The 12,137-nt window shown below is 36.0% G+C and overlaps 1 protein-coding gene across 1 annotated transcript in view; it reads left to right on the plus strand.

Annotated features, from left to right (window-relative positions):
• The window catches only part of SPON1 (spondin 1), a 201,649-nt gene that overhangs the window by 41,901 nt on the left and 147,611 nt on the right, over window positions 1-12,137 (plus strand). The gene's annotated exons all lie outside the window — the stretch shown is intronic.

Raw genomic sequence — 12,137 nt, forward strand, 5'->3', positions numbered from 1 at the left:
ATGTAGGTGCACTTTGCTTTAGGGCCACTCATTTGTCTGTAGAAACCTTAAGTCACTTCTTACTGTGAAGAATATCAGAGGAAACTGCCAAAGAAACGTCCTGACTCCTAAGATTTTGCTTGTCATATTTAGTAGGACAGATTGGACAAATATGCATGGACAACTGGGATTTCTTTGCTTGCTCTGAATCTATGTCTGGGATAAGCCTTTGCAATTGCTAATATGTGCCCTGCAGTAGACCAAAGAATTTCGAAGACCCTTACAGCACTGGGGATGCCTTTAGAGACACAAAACACCTCCAGGCTTTTAAGGAGATGCTAGCACAAAGATTGGGCTGAAGGTAGTTCAGGCGAATTCAGAAAAACGTATTGTTAAAATTGCAACTGATTTCTGAACAGGCTGCAAATTGCCACCAGCAAAACTGGTCCACGGCTGCCCTCCCCTCACCCTGTGCTTCACTTTCTTCTCCTTTTGCTGATTGGCACAAGAGATAAAACACCCTCCTCTTCCACGTCTGTGAGGGTGATCTAGCCCCAACCCTGACACTGGCTGTGGAATGGTCTCAAATCTTTGGCAGTGCACTTCTACCTGCTGCCTCTCAATATCAGCAAAATAATTTTCTTCAAGATTATCTGTTTTAATGTGCACTGAAGCAGTTCAAGAATACACTTACAGTCTTTTCTTAAGCTCAGGACACACAAGTGTACATTGGACTGCAGCAAAACTGAAGCCTGCAGCTTGCTGGATGGCCAGACAGGTTGTGTGTTAAAGTTTATATATGGAATTTTTCAAGAAGCAATGAAGAAGATTCTTTCAGTGTTGCTGAGCTGTTTATCAGTAAAGCTATTTGCTTTTCCCCTCAGGACTGCCTCCCTCTTAGTTGTATAACAAATATTGCTTGAGGCACTTACTACTTCAGTAGTGTAATAATAAGGTGATGATGTTTTATACATCCTTTTAAAGAGACAAGATTTGCACTTTAATCCAATAATGATACACAACAACACAAGTGATGGATTTTTTTTTTTTTCATTACTGTCCTAAGTAGAATTGCCATTACAAAAAAAAAATGAACCAAGACCTATACTTTTCTCGCTGAAACTTAAACATCTGTGGCTGAAGTTGATTCAGGGGCCTGCCTGCATCTTGTCAGCAAAGGAATGTAGTAAAGTACCACCAACTGAGGGAACCTTGATAAATGTTTCTTCTCTCTCCTCTCTGCTGGTCAAGACATGCTGGATGTTCAACACTCTGATTTTTTTACACTGTGAAGTACTCGCATTATTGTAGAAAACTCAAGAAAGGCTTCAAAAAATAACACGGTCAGAAGTGCAGTTCTGATGCTATACACACAAAAGTATGAAATTGTCACTGCTTTAAAGAATGTACAGATTAAATTAGCAGTGTACAACTTTCTCAGGCTGCTGGATGTACATCAGCAGTGCCAACAAACCAATGAAGTGCCAATATAGAGTTAAATTAGCTGCCTGGCACCAGTTCCCATAATCTTTTTGGAAAGCTAAAAGAACATCTTAGAAATTGAAGTTCATGGGAAAAGGAAAAGTTTTTTGGTGTTATGACTTCTTATTTACAGAGTGTGTGGGTATCTTAGGTGTGTATGTGCTGGTGAAGGTGAAAGGAAGTTGTTAGGTACTTTCCAGTAAAAAGTAAGTGAAAAATACAAGCTTGCTCGCAATGGTTGCTTTATTGATCTCGGAGGGTAACTGCTCCATTCCCCAAGGACATTTCAAAGAAAGAATGAAACAGTCAACATTATTATTGCTGATGCCAGAAATTAACATCATAATGTGGCATTTGTTTGCGCTGGAGTGTAGTCCTCCATGGCACCATACGTAGCAATCACTGGTGTGGTTTTGGCATTAAAACATTTACAATTTTTCTTTTGTATGTAAAGCTTTGACCACATCTGAGTTAGAATTTACAGTCAGCATTCTTTATAAACCTTCTTTATGGTCAGCTCCCATAGAATAGCATAGAAACGTTGGACGCAATTTTCAAAATTATTCTGTCATTTGTGAAAGCTTTAATGATATAATAAAAACAAAAGTCTAAAAGCAGTTATTAGTATAAATAGTTAAGTCCAAACTCATCATGGAAAAATTATGAAACCTTGAACTTCAGAGAAAACAGAAGCCCTCTGTATTTTTCTTTTTTTCTTTGAGTGATGGAGTGCAAATACTTTTTGATTATCAATGCATATCTGTTTCAGTCCTCGGAGACTATCTGTTCATTTTCTTTTAGAATTTCCAAAACAGAATGGTAGCATTTTGGAGCCTGTTTTGAATCATAAGGATATACTTCTTCCTTTCTGCTATGTCCTGGTCCAATGACTTCAACATATAGAAAACTAGTCACAAACATAGCTGATTCATAAAAAAATTCTTATGGTTTTAGTGCCAAATATTGGGGTTTTTTAGACTTATAATGGTATAATTAAGTATAGAGGCTTCCAGAAAGTTTTGCTTGGACTAGTACTGAGGTTTGAGAACACTTTTTTTTTTTTTGTGGTTTGTGAAGTCTGATACCTTTGATAGAAACTCATGATTGCCCACATTTGGCTTGTAGTCTTCTCAATGCTTTCTAGGCACAGTGCATGTGATCAGTTTGGTTGTGACAAGCATAAAATGACACAGACAAATGGTAACCTGTAGTTCCTGGGTTCAGCAAGGGATGCTAAATCTTTTGGTATGAGTACATATATGTGTAATGCAAGCTTTCTGGGTGACTGCAAAATACAAAGTTTAGGAGAATTAGCATATATTTGAATTCGATTTATCATCACTACTTTGCTTTCTAAAACATCTCCTTCTGTGTGAAAACTTAGAATTGGGGAAAAAAAAAAGGGAGGTGGATTAACATATGATGTTGCACTGTAATTGCTTGCTTAGTTGAGAACAATTCATCCATTCTCTTCATTCCCACTAAGTGATGACAGTAAAATAGCCTAAAGGTTCAAATCCTTTCAGACTCTATTGAAACTGCCAGTGTGCTGAATGTACTTCTGGGATGCAAACAATAGCTGAGGCTCTATTTGTCCAAGTGTTTAAGCCTATGCTTGAGTCTCACTGAAGACACAAGACAGAAGACCTTCCTTAGATGTTACACATTGCTTGGGAGACCCTCAAGCTTTAAGCCCTCTTTCTACTTGCCTGAGGTATGCTAGGAACACTGTGCAGCTAAATCCAATTATAGGAAGGTACACAGACTCCAGCATACCAGCTCTTAAAATGATTTTTGCAGATGGATGAAATGGAGAAACAGCATATCACTTTGGGGATGGCCCCAGACACTGCAAGATGATTTTAAGCACCTTGATTTTTAGAATGACCTAATGGAAATGGAATGCATCATCAGCTGCTGGATAGTGTAGTCAACCTCATCACAGCACTAGGTACTTGAATAGAAAGCTTTGCTATGTGGAACAAAGTTATTATAAAAAGAATAAATCAACAGAATGCACTCAGATCTTACTTAGCAGTAAGGATTCACTTGGGTGCCTCGGCATCTGTGCTAGCTTCAGAAGCTACCCAAGTATCAGCATGAGCAGGAAAGCGCTTACAACAATATATTTCTTGCTTCTATGGTTAAAGATATCTATTGGAACCATTCTGAGCTGTCATGCTGCACGCAGTCTACTTGTTGTTGCGTTCACAATGCAATGTTTAATCTTTCTATCCCTATTTACTTTCCCTTGTTCATTGTGATTGATCAGACACTAAGGTACCATGTGGCAATATGGGAGGACCAGATCATTTCCTTCATCTTGTGATAAAAGTTTCTGTTCTAAAACTTATTTACTGGGTTTCTGGGCTCTTCAGAATGCATTTGCTTTCTAGCGTCTTTGAAAACCTACTGTTAAAACTTTTTTGAGAGATATTTATAGTTATTTTTGCTATGTGCAATTTTATATAAAAGCTAATTATATAGACAGTTGAACAGCAGCAGAGCCTGGTGGTATTTCTGTCGTCACATGGAAGTGGAGAAATTTTCAGGGATTTGAATCAATCTGTTTTAATATTTTGTATAAGTGAGTCTGAAAACAGTTTTAACTTTTTTTAAATTTTTTTCTGCATGTAGACTGTCATGCTTGGTTTAGCATGTTTTACTTTTCAGCAAGCGCAGAACAGCATACGTGCCTTTTTTTGTTTTTATATCTGACAGCTAATAATCAGAGACTGTAATTCTGTAAAAAAACAGCTAACGGAGATTTATCTAGTTTAACAGGGAAAGTCTTAAATACAGATTTCAGTAAGTGATTTACACCATTGACAAAAAAAAGGCAATAAATGGTTATTAAAAGTTTCTTAGTGGTGATGGAGAACCACCTCTTTTAGGCTGTTTTTAGCCCCAGGTTTCTGGATTTGACTGGTTCGTTGTATTCCTCAAGATAAAGTGTCTCAGTTCAATGTGGTACTGAAAAAGCAGGTAAAGGTCTGACCCGTGTAATTGATGGAAAATACAGAACAAAATAGTTTTCTGCAAGTACTTCTAGTGTTCTGTAATATAAAAAAAGAGTAAAGAAAATTTTGTAAATTGTCTTAGCTTGTCAGATATTAAAATTTCATTTTAGGGAGAATCTTGTTAATATCCAAATTGATTAAATCTGTCAGCTGGTGTAGATCTCATGAAGAGTCAAGTATTGCTAGATGGTAATTATCTTTTCTTCCTTTCACATTTGGTGATTTTCATGGAGTCTGAGATTAATTGTTACTGTAGTAAATAATGGCCACATGCAGATAAGGTATATTCAGTTTACCTTGTAGGAAAGAAAGCACAGTTCTCTGGCTCGTGGAATAAAGGAGTTCTCGGGCAATGGATGTGTCTTGTGTGGTAAATGTAACAAAAGTTCTTGCTGACAAGTTAGTTATTTTTGCTGTACATATCATGCTTAAACAACCACCAAATTAAAATCCGGTATCTATAAATAGTGTTTATTACCATTACTACTTGCAGAAATCCACTGTATTGTCATAATGTCTCTGCTGTTTTTCCTGAAAATGTTTTCTGAGCCATCTCCAGGGAAATGTTTTATAATTTTTGAGGAAAAGTGTGAAACTTAATTGTTTTCTACATATGTGATGATATTCATGATTTTAATTACATTGTTTTTTGTTTGTATGTAGTCAAAATAGAGTTGAGGAATCTTAAAGAATTGCGGTCTTCCAAGTAAAAACTATGATATATTTAGTATATCAAGTGTGTTGGCAAAATCTTTTAGGTAGTTGTGCTATTGTAGCAAAGATATCATACCTACGGGGACAACTTCAGTTCTAGTCTATGGGTCTATGCCTTGGATGTAATATTCAGTTTCCAGCCTCCACATGGATTCTGGCAGTCTTCTTGCTCTCAAGCCTTCAAAGCTCTGAGGGTGAATGAACTCCAGCTAGAGTTTTTTCAACATGTACTTCTTGATTTCTTGTAACTTCAAGCATAATATTCATTCAGGTCACTTGGCATCTCACTCTGAGTAAACACTGTACTGAAATGTGATGTTGGAAAGACTAAAAGAAGAACCAAATGCCAAGGAACCAAATGTCACAAAACCCCATGAGTTCATAACTACATATACATACTGCAACTGTCTTGATATGCAGCCAAATCTCTTTTCTACACTCAGAACTCATGATGAGATCCAACCAGGGAGTCCTTGGGCCAGAAACAGAGCACAAGGCATCTGGATAACAAAACTCACAGAACACAAGAGAAGCTCTGTGGTGTGTGAATTAATATATGACCAACTCAATAACACTGTGTTAAGAAAAGTGTTTATCAGAAATGCCAAATTGAAATGGTCAGAATGAAATCCATTTCAGAATTAATCTCTCTTACTAAAAGTGTTGATATTATGATTCTCTAGCACAAAACCAAGTTGCACAAATGTAGTCCTACCAGAAAGAAGTTCCAGCTGTCAATGAGTTACAGAGTGGGTCTGCATCAGTCAGATTCTTTTAAATGGTTGGAAGCTGCTTCTTCTGAAATTATTGCCAGTCATATAAAAGAAACATCTGATAAATGATCACAGAGTTGAACTTCAAAAACAATGAAGAAAAAGAATGATGTACAGTTACAGCTGACAAATTTGTGTGTTACTTTTCAGGCTTGTCCCAAATTCCTCATCAGTATCTGTGAGGTGGCAGAGGGAGAAGTGAGGCAAGGTTTTAAGTTATTCAGGTTACTAGACTAAGGTCATTAAGCAGTATAAGTAGATTCTTTGCTCCTCTCTGATGCTCTCGCCACTAAAACATTTTCTTTTCTTTGCTAGGCTGTACTTAGCACAATACGTGCAATTTTCCTTGATTTGTTGGGATACTTACCTGAGTAATATATGGCTCAAGTCTTTTCCCGTATGCTTAATGGGGTGTTTCTTTAAATGCTTTATATGGGATGTATTCTTTAAATGTATCCTATTTGTTACAAAACATGTGAAATATGATGATTTTACGTGCACTTTTAGGATTCCTGAATACTCGTGGGTTGTATTTCTTGAAAAAGAGATTCGTGGATTTGTACTTACTGAAAAATCACACTGTTTATTTTGAAGCAGGTGAGCTACTAGTACATAGTTGAAGAGCTATGAGGAATTCACTATAAAATTATGCCTCTAAATATTCAAAGTGTAAAAACAAACAACAAAAAAAACCCTGTGCTTGTTTGAATTGGATATTAAGCTTGTTATTCAGTCTTTTCCATTTATCCTTTCAGTCTTTCTGTGCAATTGTCCAGATACTTACATGTCAACAATTTTACCTGACCGTGTATTAGAATGCTAATACTGGAGCAATTGAGTTATAAAGCATTTACTGAAAGCTTTCCATTATGACTAAATATAATGGCCAAGGAAAAATAGAGAACAATCTGCCTTCCTTGCCTAGCAAGAGCTCTCAGTAACAATTATATGCTGTTTATGGAACAATAGAAGATAACAGTTCTCATATTACAAATAGCTATATTGATTTTTCCCAGTAGAATTAATGAGTCTTCTGCATGGAGAGAAATGATCAAAATTCCTGTACTAATAGTTTAAAAAAATATAAATCTGTATCTTCCAGTTAACTACCACATGACAACAGTAGTAGCTTCTGAACTTCATTTGTGATAGAGATAATGCAGTATAGCTTAATATTTCTTTGTGCATTGCTTAAATAAAATATTTTATGTAGACACTTTATGTATTTCTACACAGTTAAGATAGCAATCTAAGATATCTCTATGCATCCTAACAGTCCTTAGAACAAATACAACCTTTGATATATAGAAAACGTACTAATTTTCCATATGCTATTCTTTTGACCGGCTTTCATTTTTCCCCACTCTTCACTTTTAGGAGTTGATGTCACAGGAGTGTGCACAGATTTAAATGGCTAGGGACATGGATTGGAAGTGAGTAGATTTGGGTCCATTCCTATCTTTCACACTAGGTTATCATATACAGCTCAATTAATTTTTCAATGCCTCTGTTTTCTCAAGAGCAGCCAGAGGCTAGTGACTCTTTGTAAAACACTGCAAGATAGAAAAGCTTATATGTTAGTATTGTACTATTCTAATTCCTTAAAAATAATTTAAATGTTTTCTTCATCCAGCTATTTTAAAATTTTTTTTACAAAACAAATAGGACAAAAATTTAAACTTTGCAGTGTAACTAACTTACAGCCCTATATTTCATTTTTTAAGCTAAACACCCACAGAGAGTTTACCTGTATTAGGAAGGAAAGAATAACCTTCTGCATTTCTATACAGCTTCTATATTTATAGCAGCTCTAATATTAGATTGTAAAAATGCTTATTTGCATTTTAATATATACAGTAGCAGCCCCCTGGATCTACTGACTAAACATATCTATATTTAAAACAAAAATCTGTTTCACTTTCACTTTCTCACAGATTTAATATTGTTTCTTTAACTTTGCCATGGAAGCATGTGAATTTGGAAAGCGTTGTAAATGGATTTTCTTGTAATTTTATGGTCTTCTAAATAATCTTTTTTACAGCACAGTTAATATAGTAATCCTATAAAATCTAGCTAGATTCGTTCACGTGCTGTTTTGTTTGCAGATGTGTAGTGTTGCAAAGCAGCTTAATGGTTTTGCTACTGAAAGATGGGTTTATTCCTCGAGGAGTACAAAGCAGTAGAAAAATGTGGAAAAAAAAAAAGAGTAAGGAGAGGATGATGGTCTTTCCTCTAGTGTTTGGGGGAATATAGTTATGGCTTTATTATGAAAGATAACACTTTTAACTGTTTCACACTGTACCTTGAAACTGCCTATGATAATTTAAAAAAATCAGTGTTATGGTGTATTTTGTGGTAAATGGAAGTAACATGCAATTACTCTCATTGGTCCATATGGTTATTATTTTGCACAAGTACTTGTATTTTTGTAAAACAAGCTGTTCTACAAAAAGTAACAAATTGTGTGCTTTGATGTGCAGTGAGGTAGGAATGCAGGCATTAGAAAAGTACAACATACTTTGTGATAAGACACCGATATCAGTTCTCTTTTTGATCATCATTTTCTCCAGACTTGCTGGGGAAATGCTGCAATTAAGGTTAATCATTAAGGTTAACAGTTGACACAAACTCAAACACAGAACTGATCAGAAGTCAATTGTATTCTCATTTGGTACTCAGCAAAGATACATTGGGGTATTTAAAACTTTGATTTTTATTTCTTAACAATTATACGTGCTGAATTTCTTGGACCTTCTAAATTCTTAGCACTGTTCTAAGGATACTTACTATGTGCTTAAATTGTGTACTTGGAAAAAATCATAGGAAGTAGCAAGTCAGGTATAGTGCTTTCTAGTAATTCTACTTTCTGATCCAAAACTTGAAGATAAATAGGGAAGCCATAGCAAATTATGTTAGAAGGGACTTTGGTGAAATACCCAAGTCTACTACTGTCTAACAGTATGACAATAGGATGAACTATGGTTGAGTAGGCCCTGTGCACCTCTGTTATTCTTAAAGGTGGAGCCTTGGCAGTCCCCATGAGGAAGTGGTGCTAATACTTACCTGTCATTGCTACTGTTTTGCTAAAATGATTGCTCTGGTGCCCCTTATTCTCAGGTGCTGTAACCTTCTTTTCAACCCATGCCTTCCTTCAGTCTTTTCTCTAGGCTACTGAACCCCAGCTCCTTCAATCTTTTTTCCCCTTCTAGATATCCGATTGTTCTCATTAGTCTTGCCTGAACTTTCTCCAAATGATCCATATCCTTGAATTGTGGTACCCAAAACTGGGCATTGTAATCCTACAGATACCTTACATGACTCCACATGGTCTTAGAGAAAGTGCTTCCACAGTAGCATTTGCTGTTTTTCATAAGAGAATAGCATTTACTTGTGTTCAACTCCTGATCCACTAGGCTTCCTTCATCCTGCTATCAAATACTTCTCTCATCGACTTTTTCCTTTCTGTCTTTGTGCAAATAATTACTTTTATCTACAACTAGGACTTTGTGTTAACATTATTTAATTACTGTTTTTTCAGAATTCCTCAGATTTATGAACTGTTTTGCATTTTAAGCAACTGCAGCTTGCTACTGTCTGCAGTCAGTAACTTGTTCTCTATTCCATCATTCTAGTTATTAATGAAAATCTTGATGAATGCATAACCACACTGAACTTGAAACTCTTCAGTGAGTTCCATCTGAGTTCTAAACATATGAAAAAGCAAATTCATTTGTTTTAAACATATGAATATATTGCTGTCTAAAAAATCCTGCCATCTAGTTCTGATGTAATTAATATGTAAGCATTTTAAAATTTTGAAAAAATCGGCTAGTTTGATGTATCTGAGTATTTACAAATCTAAAAAAGATGTATGAAGAATCAAGAAAATATTTTTATTCAATAGGTTTTTTTTATTGACAAAATTTGTGTTGGAGAAAGATAAATCCTCAAAGAATTATTATATTTTATTTACATATCCTGGAGAGGAAATGAAAAAGGATTTAAGACATATAAGGAGGGAAGTTCTCTGAAGTATCTTGTACTGAAATCTGATTTTGTCTGAATTTTGCCCCCAGTAAGTGGGAAAATAAAACAGTAAACTCTGATTGGGGGATGGACTAGATGACTTTTAAAGGTCCCTTCCATCCCAAAGCATTCTGTGATTCTATGATTTCGTTCTGACTAAGTCTCTAGTAGAGTCTGCATTTTCATAAATTTCAAGTAGTAGGATAAAAAAAAAAAAAAGACTCCATAATTTTCTTGTTGTTTGCTGTTTGTAAATGAAAATCATTGTTAATTTAGGAGTCCAACAGCTGTAGAACATTTGCCATTCAGCAGCAGCTGTCAGTAGCACTCCAGTTTATTTTACAAACAGATGTTTAATTTGACTTCAATGCCATTGTCAATTTTTGAGGGGAAACAAAGAGAGGAAAGGAACAGAAATAATCATGATAGTCATAATTTGATTTCCTTTCAAAACATAAAGCAGAGTCACTATTGATGACATTAAAAATGTTTTCAGTTTTTATTACTGAATGTTTTAAATCAGTTTTTTTATAACGACATGAACTGAAATTAAGCTTTCTCAATGCATGGTAACTCATGTTAAGGAACTGATTTGTCTTATGTCAGGAACTGAAGGCGTTATTTTAATGTAGTATGCTACATTTTTAAAATATGTATTTTATTTACAAATCAAAATGTCATACCATTTCTACCGTTTACAGATAAAGAGGTTTTTTTCTCTATATTAAAACTGGAGCACCAGTGGGCCCGCTGTCATACAAACATAATGTTGTTTACATTAGTATCATAGTATTCTCATTTCATGGCAACAAAAGTGAAGGGCAAATTGGGTCCAGTAATGATGAAATGAGATAATGAAAAAGCTAAGTAACATAATGTGGTTCATTTTTAATTTTAGTAACCAATGATTTTATCCAATATGTGCCCAGTGACTAGGAGGCTTCAATAAAATGTTCTGTTAGAATATCTTGGCAAAATCCTGCGTTATTCAAAATGTCTACAGACCCAGACAAGAGAGTTGAAATTAGCAGTGTATGGTTGTGCTGGTTTTCACTGGGGTAATTTTCTTCATAGTAGCTAGTATGGGACTGTGTTTTGGATTTGTGCTGAAAACAGTGTTGATAATTCAGGGATGTTTTAGTTACTGCTGAGCAGTGCTTGCACAGAGTCAAGGCGTTTTCTGCTTCTCACCCTGCCCCACCAGCGAGTAGGCTGGGGGTGCACAAGAAGCTGGGAGGGGGCACAGCTGGGACAGCTGACCCCAGCTGACCAAAGAGATATTCCGTACCATATGACGTCATGCTCAGCATATAGAGCTGGGGGAAGAAGAAGGAAGGGGGGAGACGTTCGGAGCGATGGCATTTGTCTTCCCAAGTAACCGTTATGCGCAATGGAGCCGTGCTTTCCTGGAGATGGCTGAACACCTGCCTGCCGATGGGCAGTAGTGAATGAATTCCTTGGTTTGCTTTGCTTGCGTGCATGGCTTTTGCTTTACCTATTAATCTGTATTTCTCTCAACCCATGAGTTTTCTCACTTCTACCCTTCCGATTCTCTCCCCCATCCCATGGGGGGGGGGGGGGGCAGGGAGTGAGCGAGTGGCTGTGTGGAGCTTATTTGCTGGATGGGGTTAAACCACGACAATGGTCTCAATCCTACAACACTATGGCAATTCTTAGCTGTTACAAATTCTAATTTAAATGAGCCATAAAGACGGCACATCTTACTGGTCATTTGCTCCTTCATAATACAATCTGTTCAGGTATTTCAAGATTATTTGTTTCTATGAGGGTATATGACTCTATATAAAGTAAACCTGCAGTTAAATTTAAGAAGCTATTCTGGGTGTGCCATTTTGTATGAAATGTTCTATGTTAGCAAAATTTTTCTAGCATGCTGAGTTCAATATTTGCTGAACTGTCTGCATGCCCACAAAAATCTAGAACAGCTCTGCATAGCACATTTTACAGTTAAAATTTCAAGCATAGCTATATTTCAGTATGAAAGGCAAATGGATGAATTAACAAAGTGTCAGATTTGCCATCCTTACTTATATTAAACAGTATTTAAATTCTTATGTGGATTTAAATATATTAACTAGAGACTCTTAGAGAGTGATGTATTATATAAATAAGGGTCTCAGAA

This window comes from Nipponia nippon, unplaced genomic scaffold, assembly GCF_047370975.1.
Source record: "Nipponia nippon isolate SJK-2023a ecotype South Korea unplaced genomic scaffold, ASM4737097v1 scaffold_10, whole genome shotgun sequence".
In the NCBI taxonomy this organism is placed as follows: domain Eukaryota; kingdom Metazoa; phylum Chordata; class Aves; order Pelecaniformes; family Threskiornithidae; genus Nipponia; species Nipponia nippon.